The sequence below is a fragment of the Ambystoma mexicanum genome (genome assembly GCF_040938575.1).
Source record: "Ambystoma mexicanum isolate Mex_15411 chromosome 12 unlocalized genomic scaffold, UKY_AmexF1_1 Mex_chr12_unloc.1, whole genome shotgun sequence".
Lineage (NCBI taxonomy): Eukaryota > Metazoa > Chordata > Amphibia > Caudata > Ambystomatidae > Ambystoma > Ambystoma mexicanum.
In genome coordinates, this window is record NW_027182322.1 from 14,770,517 (window position 1) to 14,782,688 (window position 12,172).

Consider the following 12,172-nt stretch of genomic DNA (forward strand, 5'->3'; position numbering starts at 1 on the left):
TGGAGATGCCGGGGATTGAACCCGGGACCTCATACATGCGAAGCATGCGCTCTACCACTGAGCTACATCCCCTCGGTGTGCAGTGGGCCTGTCCTGCAGACATCTTTTCCTGGGAGAATTCTTCCGGTCAAAATATGCTGCCAACTGAAGCACTAGCAAAAGACCAGGGAAAACGGGAGCAAGACTGGAAAAGCACATGGTCAGCTGAAGCAGTGTGCATTATGCTTCTCCATAAGAGATGACTTCCAGGGGAAGTATTCCACCAGAGGATTACCGTGCTCAAAGAGCCATCTCGTGGACAGAGACCATATGACAGTCAAAAAAAGGGAAACAATTGGAGATGCCAGGGATTGGACCCAGGGCCTCATCCATGCAAAGCAAGTGCTCTACCACTGAGCTACATCCCCTCGGTATGCAGTGTGTCTGTCCCGCAGACATAATTTTCAGGGAGAACTCTTCTGGTCAAAACATTCTGCCGAGTGAAGCACTAGCAAAAGAGCAGGGAAAACTGGAGCAAGAATGGAAAACCTCATGGTCACACTGAAGCAGTGTGCATTTTGCTTCTCCATAAGAGATGACTTCCAGGGGAAGATTTCCACCAGAGGATTACTGTGCTCAAAGGGCCATCTAGTGGATAGAGATCATATGACAGTCAAAAAGAGAAACAAGTGGAAATGCCCCAGGTCCTCATACATGCAAAGCATGCGCTCTACCACTGAGCTACATCCCCGCTGAGAGGACGCTTCCTCATCACACCTAAAAGCTTCAGGAGGGAGTGGGCTAAGTAAGGAAAGGGGTTTGCAGTAGTGCATATGAAAAAACATGACAACTGCCAAATTACATCTTACTACTTACAATGACAAAGTTAAAGCGCCAGGTCGATCTCATCACGTTGGTGCCTGAGACATCACATAATGTGACACAGCCATCTCGGATAGATGCCCCAGATTTGAGAAGTGTAGTTATGGAGAAAAAATAAATATATATATATATATATATATATATGTATGTCTTCAAACACCAAAAATGAGATAGCACCATTTCGCGCAGGAATTCCTCCAGCCGAAAGCCCACATATGTTGCTAGATAGACTGACACCTCTTTCGGATGTCCTTCTGTATTTGCTGGCTAGTGGAAAGCAACGTGGACCCACCACTCTATAGCTCTGCCGTCATGAGTGTCCCTAGCACACTCGGCAGATGTCGCTTCTCTAGGCAGACAAGCAGTGGAATTCTGCGGAAGGTCAATGGTGCTTCCATTGGTTTTGCCACTAGGCGATCCATTGCAGCCCTAGAATGAAGCATAACCCGCTGAATGCATTCAGGGTGTTCTGCGGTGGGAAAGGTCAGAGGGGGTGATAGTTGGTGAGCGTGCACAGCACCTCAGAATGACACCACTGCCTAGCAGGGGGACCGGTGGAGACACTATTTTCAGCCAATGCCCCTCTGTCTGAACGAGTCTGCCTTGTGTCATCCCGGTAAGAGATCAGGCTAACAGGCTTCCAATGAAAAAAGCAGACATCACACTGAAGCATGGTGCACCGTGCATGTCCACAATCATCGGCTCCAAAGAGAAGACGTTCAGGAACAGGATTTAGTATGGCAAAAGAACACATCATCCTAATTCCTATGTACAGGATGAAAAGCCCACAATTGAGGAAAAATATCACATGGAGATGCCTGGGATCGAACCTGTGGCCTCATACTTCCCAAGTATGTGCTCTACCACTGAGTTACATGCCCACTGCCAGCAAGGAACTGTGAAATCTACCAGATGCTGGCTGGCTGCTTGGGACTAACAGCGCCCAGAACTGACGGTAACTGTCGAATTGGAGTTTCCAAATGGCAGACTTCATTTTAGAGCCACCTGTGTCTGGTTGTCCATAGAAACATGCAGAAAGGCTGCCCCCCCATGCAATTCCCCTGACCAACTAATGAAAAATATCAATATGTTCAAGACTTTTGCTTTTAGAAGCCAGAGATAGGCCCCAGCAGCAGAGCTGGTAGGATATTCCAGCTCAAAACTAACAAGTTACAGAACCTGATCGACTTAGGTTGACAACAGAGGCACATCTGTGGCCACATCCAGTGAAAACAAATTATTTTTAAAGCTAGGCATCATATGCTACAAAGGTACAATGGTGGAGCTATACATTCGGAACCAAAACAATCGACTGAAAAGAAACGCAAGGCAATGCCAATACTTTCACGATTCTGCACCGTTAAAACTGTGGTGTGATGTTTCTCTCTGTGCATTTCTATTTGTAGTGATTGTGAAGGCATACAGGATGTTGACACTGGCAGGGACGTAAACCTCAGTGATATATTATAGGCAGGTTTGCCATACGGGCACCAGCGTTTTCTCAGACAAATAGATATGAATGTCGATGATCCTATAATCATGGCCCGAGTTGCAGTGTGAAATACAAAATAACCGGGACAAAATCACACTGATGTTTATGCAAATGGAGATCGGGACCTCATACATGCGAAGCATGCGCTCTACCACTGAGCTACATCCCCTCGGTGTGCAGTGGGCCTGTCCTGCAGACATCTTTTCCTGGGAGAATTCTTCCGGTCAAAATATGCTGCCAACTGAAGCACTAGCAAAAGACCAGGGAAAACGGGAGCAAGACTGGAAAAGCACATGGTCAGCTGAAGCAGTGTGCATTATGCTTCTCCATAAGAGATGACTTCCAGGGGAAGTATTCCACCAGAGGATTACCGTGCTCAAAGAGCCATCTCGTGGACAGAGACCATATGACAGTCAAAAAAAGGGAAACAATTGGAGATGCCAGGGATTGGACCCAGGGCCTCATCCATGCAAAGCAAGTGCTCTACCACTGAGCTACATCCCCTCGGTATGCAGTGTGTCTGTCCCGCAGACATAATTTTCAGGGAGAACTCTTCTGGTCAAAACATTCTGCCGAGTGAAGCACTAGCAAAAGAGCAGGGAAAACTGGAGCAAGAATGGAAAACCTCATGGTCACACTGAAGCAGTGTGCATTTTGCTTCTCCATAAGAGATGACTTCCAGGGGAAGATTTCCACCAGAGGATTACTGTGCTCAAAGGGCCATCTAGTGGATAGAGATCATATGACAGTCAAAAAGAGAAACAAGTGGAAATGCCCCAGGTCCTCATACATGCAAAGCATGCGCTCTACCACTGAGCTACATCCCCGCTGAGAGGACGCTTCCTCATCACACCTAAAAGCTTCAGGAGGGAGTGGGCTAAGTAAGGAAAGGGGTTTGCAGTAGTGCATATGAAAAAACATGACAACTGCCAAATTACATCTTACTACTTACAATGACAAAGTTAAAGCGCCAGGTCGATCTCATCACGTTGGTGCCTGAGACATCACATAATGTGACACAGCCATCTCGGATAGATGCCCCAGATTTGAGAAGTGTAGTTATGGAGAAAAAATAAATATATATATATATATATATATATATATGTATGTCTTCAAACACCAAAAATGAGATAGCACCATTTCGCGCAGGAATTCCTCCAGCCGAAAGCCCACATATGTTGCTAGATAGACTGACACCTCTTTCGGATGTCCTTCTGTATTTGCTGGCTAGTGGAAAGCAACGTGGACCCACCACTCTATAGCTCTGCCGTCATGAGTGTCCCTAGCACACTCGGCAGATGTCGCTTCTCTAGGCAGACAAGCAGTGGAATTCTGCGGAAGGTCAATGGTGCTTCCATTGGTTTTGCCACTAGGCGATCCATTGCAGCCCTAGAATGAAGCATAACCCGCTGAATGCATTCAGGGTGTTCTGCGGTGGGAAAGGTCAGAGGGGGTGATAGTTGGTGAGCGTGCACAGCACCTCAGAATGACACCACTGCCTAGCAGGGGGACCGGTGGAGACACTATTTTCAGCCAATGCCCCTCTGTCTGAACGAGTCTGCCTTGTGTCATCCCGGTAAGAGATCAGGCTAACAGGCTTCCAATGAAAAAAGCAGACATCACACTGAAGCATGGTGCACCGTGCATGTCCACAATCATCGGCTCCAAAGAGAAGACGTTCAGGAACAGGATTTAGTATGGCAAAAGAACACATCATCCTAATTCCTATGTACAGGATAAAAAGCCCACAATTGAGGAAAAATATCACATGGAGATGCCTGGGATCGAACCTGTGGCCTCATACTTCCCAAGTATGTGCTCTACCACTGAGTTACATCCCCACTGCCAGCAAGGAACTGTGAAATCTACCAGATGCTGGCTGGCTGCTTGGGACTAACAGCGCCCAGAACTGACGGTAACTGTCGAATTGGAGTTTCCAAATGGCAGACTTCATTTTAGAGCCACCTGTGTCTGGTTGTCCATAGAAACATGCAGAAAGGCTGCCCCCCCATGCAATTCCCCTGACCAACTAATGAAAAATATCAATATGTTCAAGACTTTTGCTTTTAGAAGCCAGAGATAGGCCCCAGCAGCAGAGCTGGTAGGATATTCCAGCTCAAAACTAACAAGTTACAGAACCTGATCGACTTAGGTTGACAACAGAGGCACATCTGTGGCCACATCCAGTGAAAACAAATTATTTTTAAAGCTAGGCATCATATGCTACAAAGGTACAATGGTGGAGCTATACATTCGGAACCAAAACAATCGACTGAAAAGAAACGCAAGGCAATGCCAATACTTTCACGATTCTGCACCGTTAAAACTGTGGTGTGATGTTTCTCTCTGTGCATTTCTATTTGTAGTGATTGTGAAGGCATACAGGATGTTGACACTGGCAGGGACGTAAACCTCAGTGATATATTATAGGCAGGTTTGCCATACGGGCACCAGCGTTTTCTCAGACAAATAGATATGAATGTCGATGATCCTATAATCATGGCCCGAGTTGCAGTGTGAAATACAAAATAACCGGGACAAAATCACACTGATGTTTATGCAAATGGAGATGCCGGGGATTGAACCCGGGACCTCATACATGCGAAGCATGCGCTCTACCACTGAGCTACATCCCCTCGGTGTGCAGTGGGCCTGTCCTGCAGACATCTTTTCCTGGGAGAATTCTTCCGGTCAAAATATGCTGCCAACTGAAGCACTAGCAAAAGACCAGGGAAAACGGGAGCAAGACTGGAAAAGCACATGGTCAGCTGAAGCAGTGTGCATTATGCTTCTCCATAAGAGATGACTTCCAGGGGAAGTATTCCACCAGAGGATTACCGTGCTCAAAGAGCCATCTCGTGGACAGAGACCATATGACAGTCAAAAAAAGGGAAACAATTGGAGATGCCAGGGATTGGACCCAGGGCCTCATCCATGCAAAGCAAGTGCTCTACCACTGAGCTACATCCCCTCGGTATGCAGTGTGTCTGTCCCGCAGACATAATTTTCAGGGAGAACTCTTCTGGTCAAAACATTCTGCCGAGTGAAGCACTAGCAAAAGAGCAGGGAAAACTGGAGCAAGAATGGAAAACCTCATGGTCACACTGAAGCAGTGTGCATTTTGCTTCTCCATAAGAGATGACTTCCAGGGGAAGATTTCCACCAGAGGATTACTGTGCTCAAAGGGCCATCTAGTGGATAGAGATCATATGACAGTCAAAAAGAGAAACAAGTGGAAATGCCCCAGGTCCTCATACATGCAAAGCATGCGCTCTACCACTGAGCTACATCCCCGCTGAGAGGACGCTTCCTCATCACACCTAAAAGCTTCAGGAGGGAGTGGGCTAAGTAAGGAAAGGGGTTTGCAGTAGTGCATATGAAAAAACATGACAACTGCCAAATTACATCTTACTACTTACAATGACAAAGTTAAAGCGCCAGGTCGATCTCATCACGTTGGTGCCTGAGACATCACATAATGTGACACAGCCATCTCGGATAGATGCCCCAGATTTGAGAAGTGTAGTTATGGAGAAAAAATAAATATATATATATATATATATATATATGTATGTCTTCAAACACCAAAAATGAGATAGCACCATTTCGCGCAGGAATTCCTCCAGCCGAAAGCCCACATATGTTGCTAGATAGACTGACACCTCTTTCGGATGTCCTTCTGTATTTGCTGGCTAGTGGAAAGCAACGTGGACCCACCACTCTATAGCTCTGCCGTCATGAGTGTCCCTAGCACACTCGGCAGATGTCGCTTCTCTAGGCAGACAAGCAGTGGAATTCTGCGGAAGGTCAATGGTGCTTCCATTGGTTTTGCCACTAGGCGATCCATTGCAGCCCTAGAATGAAGCATAACCCGCTGAATGCATTCAGGGTGTTCTGCGGTGGGAAAGGTCAGAGGGGGTGATAGTTGGTGAGCGTGCACAGCACCTCAGAATGACACCACTGCCTAGCAGGGGGACCGGTGGAGACACTATTTTCAGCCAATGCCCCTCTGTCTGAACGAGTCTGCCTTGTGTCATCCCGGTAAGAGATCAGGCTAACAGGCTTCCAATGAAAAAAGCAGACATCACACTGAAGCATGGTGCACCGTGCATGTCCACAATCATCGGCTCCAAAGAGAAGACGTTCAGGAACAGGATTTAGTATGGCAAAAGAACACATCATCCTAATTCCTATGTACAGGATGAAAAGCCCACAATTGAGGAAAAATATCACATGGAGATGCCTGGGATCGAACCTGTGGCCTCATACTTCCCAAGTATGTGCTCTACCACTGAGTTACATGCCCACTGCCAGCAAGGAACTGTGAAATCTACCAGATGCTGGCTGGCTGCTTGGGACTAACAGCGCCCAGAACTGACGGTAACTGTCGAATTGGAGTTTCCAAATGGCAGACTTCATTTTAGAGCCACCTGTGTCTGGTTGTCCATAGAAACATGCAGAAAGGCTGCCCCCCCATGCAATTCCCCTGACCAACTAATGAAAAATATCAATATGTTCAAGACTTTTGCTTTTAGAAGCCAGAGATAGGCCCCAGCAGCAGAGCTGGTAGGATATTCCAGCTCAAAACTAACAAGTTACAGAACCTGATCGACTTAGGTTGACAACAGAGGCACATCTGTGGCCACATCCAGTGAAAACAAATTATTTTTAAAGCTAGGCATCATATGCTACAAAGGTACAATGGTGGAGCTATACATTCGGAACCAAAACAATCGACTGAAAAGAAACGCAAGGCAATGCCAATACTTTCACGATTCTGCACCGTTAAAACTGTGGTGTGATGTTTCTCTCTGTGCATTTCTATTTGTAGTGATTGTGAAGGCATACAGGATGTTGACACTGGCAGGGACGTAAACCTCAGTGATATATTATAGGCAGGTTTGCCATACGGGCACCAGCGTTTTCTCAGACAAATAGATATGAATGTCGATGATCCTATAATCATGGCCCGAGTTGCAGTGTGAAATACAAAATAACCGGGACAAAATCACACTGATGTTTATGCAAATGGAGATCGGGACCTCATACATGCGAAGCATGCGCTCTACCACTGAGCTACATCCCCTCGGTGTGCAGTGGGCCTGTCCTGCAGACATCTTTTCCTGGGAGAATTCTTCCGGTCAAAATATGCTGCCAACTGAAGCACTAGCAAAAGACCAGGGAAAACGGGAGCAAGACTGGAAAAGCACATGGTCAGCTGAAGCAGTGTGCATTATGCTTCTCCATAAGAGATGACTTCCAGGGGAAGTATTCCACCAGAGGATTACCGTGCTCAAAGAGCCATCTCGTGGACAGAGACCATATGACAGTCAAAAAAAGGGAAACAATTGGAGATGCCAGGGATTGGACCCAGGGCCTCATCCATGCAAAGCAAGTGCTCTACCACTGAGCTACATCCCCTCGGTATGCAGTGTGTCTGTCCCGCAGACATAATTTTCAGGGAGAACTCTTCTGGTCAAAACATTCTGCCGAGTGAAGCACTAGCAAAAGAGCAGGGAAAACTGGAGCAAGAATGGAAAACCTCATGGTCACACTGAAGCAGTGTGCATTTTGCTTCTCCATAAGAGATGACTTCCAGGGGAAGATTTCCACCAGAGGATTACTGTGCTCAAAGGGCCATCTAGTGGATAGAGATCATATGACAGTCAAAAAGAGAAACAAGTGGAAATGCCCCAGGTCCTCATACATGCAAAGCATGCGCTCTACCACTGAGCTACATCCCCGCTGAGAGGACGCTTCCTCATCACACCTAAAAGCTTCAGGAGGGAGTGGGCTAAGTAAGGAAAGGGGTTTGCAGTAGTGCATATGAAAAAACATGACAACTGCCAAATTACATCTTACTACTTACAATGACAAAGTTAAAGCGCCAGGTCGATCTCATCACGTTGGTGCCTGAGACATCACATAATGTGACACAGCCATCTCGGATAGATGCCCCAGATTTGAGAAGTGTAGTTATGGAGAAAAAATAAATATATATATATATATATATATATATATGTATGTCTTCAAACACCAAAAATGAGATAGCACCATTTCGCGCAGGAATTCCTCCAGCCGAAAGCCCACATATGTTGCTAGATAGACTGACACCTCTTTCGGATGTCCTTCTGTATTTGCTGGCTAGTGGAAAGCAACGTGGACCCACCACTCTATAGCTCTGCCGTCATGAGTGTCCCTAGCACACTCGGCAGATGTCGCTTCTCTAGGCAGACAAGCAGTGGAATTCTGCGGAAGGTCAATGGTGCTTCCATTGGTTTTGCCACTAGGCGATCCATTGCAGCCCTAGAATGAAGCATAACCCGCTGAATGCATTCAGGGTGTTCTGCGGTGGGAAAGGTCAGAGGGGGTGATAGTTGGTGAGCGTGCACAGCACCTCAGAATGACACCACTGCCTAGCAGGGGGACCGGTGGAGACACTATTTTCAGCCAATGCCCCTCTGTCTGAACGAGTCTGCCTTGTGTCATCCCGGTAAGAGATCAGGCTAACAGGCTTCCAATGAAAAAAGCAGACATCACACTGAAGCATGGTGCACCGTGCATGTCCACAATCATCGGCTCCAAAGAGAAGACGTTCAGGAACAGGATTTAGTATGGCAAAAGAACACATCATCCTAATTCCTATGTACAGGATAAAAAGCCCACAATTGAGGAAAAATATCACATGGAGATGCCTGGGATCGAACCTGTGGCCTCATACTTCCCAAGTATGTGCTCTACCACTGAGTTACATCCCCACTGCCAGCAAGGAACTGTGAAATCTACCAGATGCTGGCTGGCTGCTTGGGACTAACAGCGCCCAGAACTGACGGTAACTGTCGAATTGGAGTTTCCAAATGGCAGACTTCATTTTAGAGCCACCTGTGTCTGGTTGTCCATAGAAACATGCAGAAAGGCTGCCCCCCCATGCAATTCCCCTGACCAACTAATGAAAAATATCAATATGTTCAAGACTTTTGCTTTTAGAAGCCAGAGATAGGCCCCAGCAGCAGAGCTGGTAGGATATTCCAGCTCAAAACTAACAAGTTACAGAACCTGATCGACTTAGGTTGACAACAGAGGCACATCTGTGGCCACATCCAGTGAAAACAAATTATTTTTAAAGCTAGGCATCATATGCTACAAAGGTACAATGGTGGAGCTATACATTCGGAACCAAAACAATCGACTGAAAAGAAACGCAAGGCAATGCCAATACTTTCACGATTCTGCACCGTTAAAACTGTGGTGTGATGTTTCTCTCTGTGCATTTCTATTTGTAGTGATTGTGAAGGCATACAGGATGTTGACACTGGCAGGGACGTAAACCTCAGTGATATATTATAGGCAGGTTTGCCATACGGGCACCAGCGTTTTCTCAGACAAATAGATATGAATGTCGATGATCCTATAATCATGGCCCGAGTTGCAGTGTGAAATACAAAATAACCGGGACAAAATCACACTGATGTTTATGCAAATGGAGATGCCGGGGATTGAACCCGGGACCTCATACATGCGAAGCATGCGCTCTACCACTGAGCTACATCCCCTCGGTGTGCAGTGGGCCTGTCCTGCAGACATCTTTTCCTGGGAGAATTCTTCCGGTCAAAATATGCTGCCAACTGAAGCACTAGCAAAAGACCAGGGAAAACGGGAGCAAGACTGGAAAAGCACATGGTCAGCTGAAGCAGTGTGCATTATGCTTCTCCATAAGAGATGACTTCCAGGGGAAGTATTCCACCAGAGGATTACCGTGCTCAAAGAGCCATCTCGTGGACAGAGACCATATGACAGTCAAAAAAAGGGAAACAATTGGAGATGCCAGGGATTGGACCCAGGGCCTCATCCATGCAAAGCAAGTGCTCTACCACTGAGCTACATCCCCTCGGTATGCAGTGTGTCTGTCCCGCAGACATAATTTTCAGGGAGAACTCTTCTGGTCAAAACATTCTGCCGAGTGAAGCACTAGCAAAAGAGCAGGGAAAACTGGAGCAAGAATGGAAAACCTCATGGTCACACTGAAGCAGTGTGCATTTTGCTTCTCCATAAGAGATGACTTCCAGGGGAAGATTTCCACCAGAGGATTACTGTGCTCAAAGGGCCATCTAGTGGATAGAGATCATATGACAGTCAAAAAGAGAAACAAGTGGAAATGCCCCAGGTCCTCATACATGCAAAGCATGCGCTCTACCACTGAGCTACATCCCCGCTGAGAGGACGCTTCCTCATCACACCTAAAAGCTTCAGGAGGGAGTGGGCTAAGTAAGGAAAGGGGTTTGCAGTAGTGCATATGAAAAAACATGACAACTGCCAAATTACATCTTACTACTTACAATGACAAAGTTAAAGCGCCAGGTCGATCTCATCACGTTGGTGCCTGAGACATCACATAATGTGACACAGCCATCTCGGATAGATGCCCCAGATTTGAGAAGTGTAGTTATGGAGAAAAAATAAATATATATATATATATATATATATATATGTATGTCTTCAAACACCAAAAATGAGATAGCACCATTTCGCGCAGGAATTCCTCCAGCCGAAAGCCCACATATGTTGCTAGATAGACTGACACCTCTTTCGGATGTCCTTCTGTATTTGCTGGCTAGTGGAAAGCAACGTGGACCCACCACTCTATAGCTCTGCCGTCATGAGTGTCCCTAGCACACTCGGCAGATGTCGCTTCTCTAGGCAGACAAGCAGTGGAATTCTGCGGAAGGTCAATGGTGCTTCCATTGGTTTTGCCACTAGGCGATCCATTGCAGCCCTAGAATGAAGCATAACCCGCTGAATGCATTCAGGGTGTTCTGCGGTGGGAAAGGTCAGAGGGGGTGATAGTTGGTGAGCGTGCACAGCACCTCAGAATGACACCACTGCCTAGCAGGGGGACCGGTGGAGACACTATTTTCAGCCAATGCCCCTCTGTCTGAACGAGTCTGCCTTGTGTCATCCCGGTAAGAGATCAGGCTAACAGGCTTCCAATGAAAAAAGCAGACATCACACTGAAGCATGGTGCACCGTGCATGTCCACAATCATCGGCTCCAAAGAGAAGACGTTCAGGAACAGGATTTAGTATGGCAAAAGAACACATCATCCTAATTCCTATGTACAGGATAAAAAGCCCACAATTGAGGAAAAATATCACATGGAGATGCCTGGGATCGAACCTGTGGCCTCATACTTCCCAAGTATGTGCTCTACCACTGAGTTACATCCCCACTGCCAGCAAGGAACTGTGAAATCTACCAGATGCTGGCTGGCTGCTTGGGACTAACAGCGCCCAGAACTGACGGTAACTGTCGAATTGGAGTTTCCAAATGGCAGACTTCATTTTAGAGCCACCTGTGTCTGGTTGTCCATAGAAACATGCAGAAAGGCTGCCCCCCCATGCAATTCCCCTGACCAACTAATGAAAAATATCAATATGTTCAAGACTTTTGCTTTTAGAAGCCAGAGATAGGCCCCAGCAGCAGAGCTGGTAGGATATTCCAGCTCAAAACTAACAAGTTACAGAACCTGATCGACTTAGGTTGACAACAGAGGCACATCTGTGGCCACATCCAGTGAAAACAAATTATTTTTAAAGCTAGGCATCATATGCTACAAAGGTACAATGGTGGAGCTATACATTCGGAACCAAAACAATCGACTGAAAAGAAACGCAAGGCAATGCCAATACTTTCACGATTCTGCACCGTTAAAACTGTGGTGTGATGTTTCTCTCTGTGCATTTCTATTTGTAGTGATTGTGAAGGCATACAGGATGTTGACACTGGCAGGGACGTAAACCTCAGTGATATATTATAGGCAGG

The 12,172-nt window shown here is 46.5% G+C and overlaps 3 non-coding genes across 3 annotated transcripts; all 3 read right to left on the reverse strand.

Annotated features, from left to right (window-relative positions):
- Positions 1–72, reverse strand: TRNAA-CGC (transfer RNA alanine (anticodon CGC)). The gene has a single exon. It is a non-coding gene; the product is annotated as a tRNA-Ala (tRNA).
- A 4,845-nt stretch (positions 73–4,917) lies between these two features.
- On the reverse strand, positions 4,918–4,989 carry TRNAA-CGC (transfer RNA alanine (anticodon CGC)). The gene has a single exon. It is a non-coding gene; the product is annotated as a tRNA-Ala (tRNA).
- Positions 4,990–9,834: 4,845 nt separating this feature from the next.
- TRNAA-CGC (transfer RNA alanine (anticodon CGC)) lies at positions 9,835–9,906 on the reverse strand. The gene has a single exon. It is a non-coding gene; the product is annotated as a tRNA-Ala (tRNA).
- Positions 9,907–12,172: the final 2,266 nt, after the last annotated feature.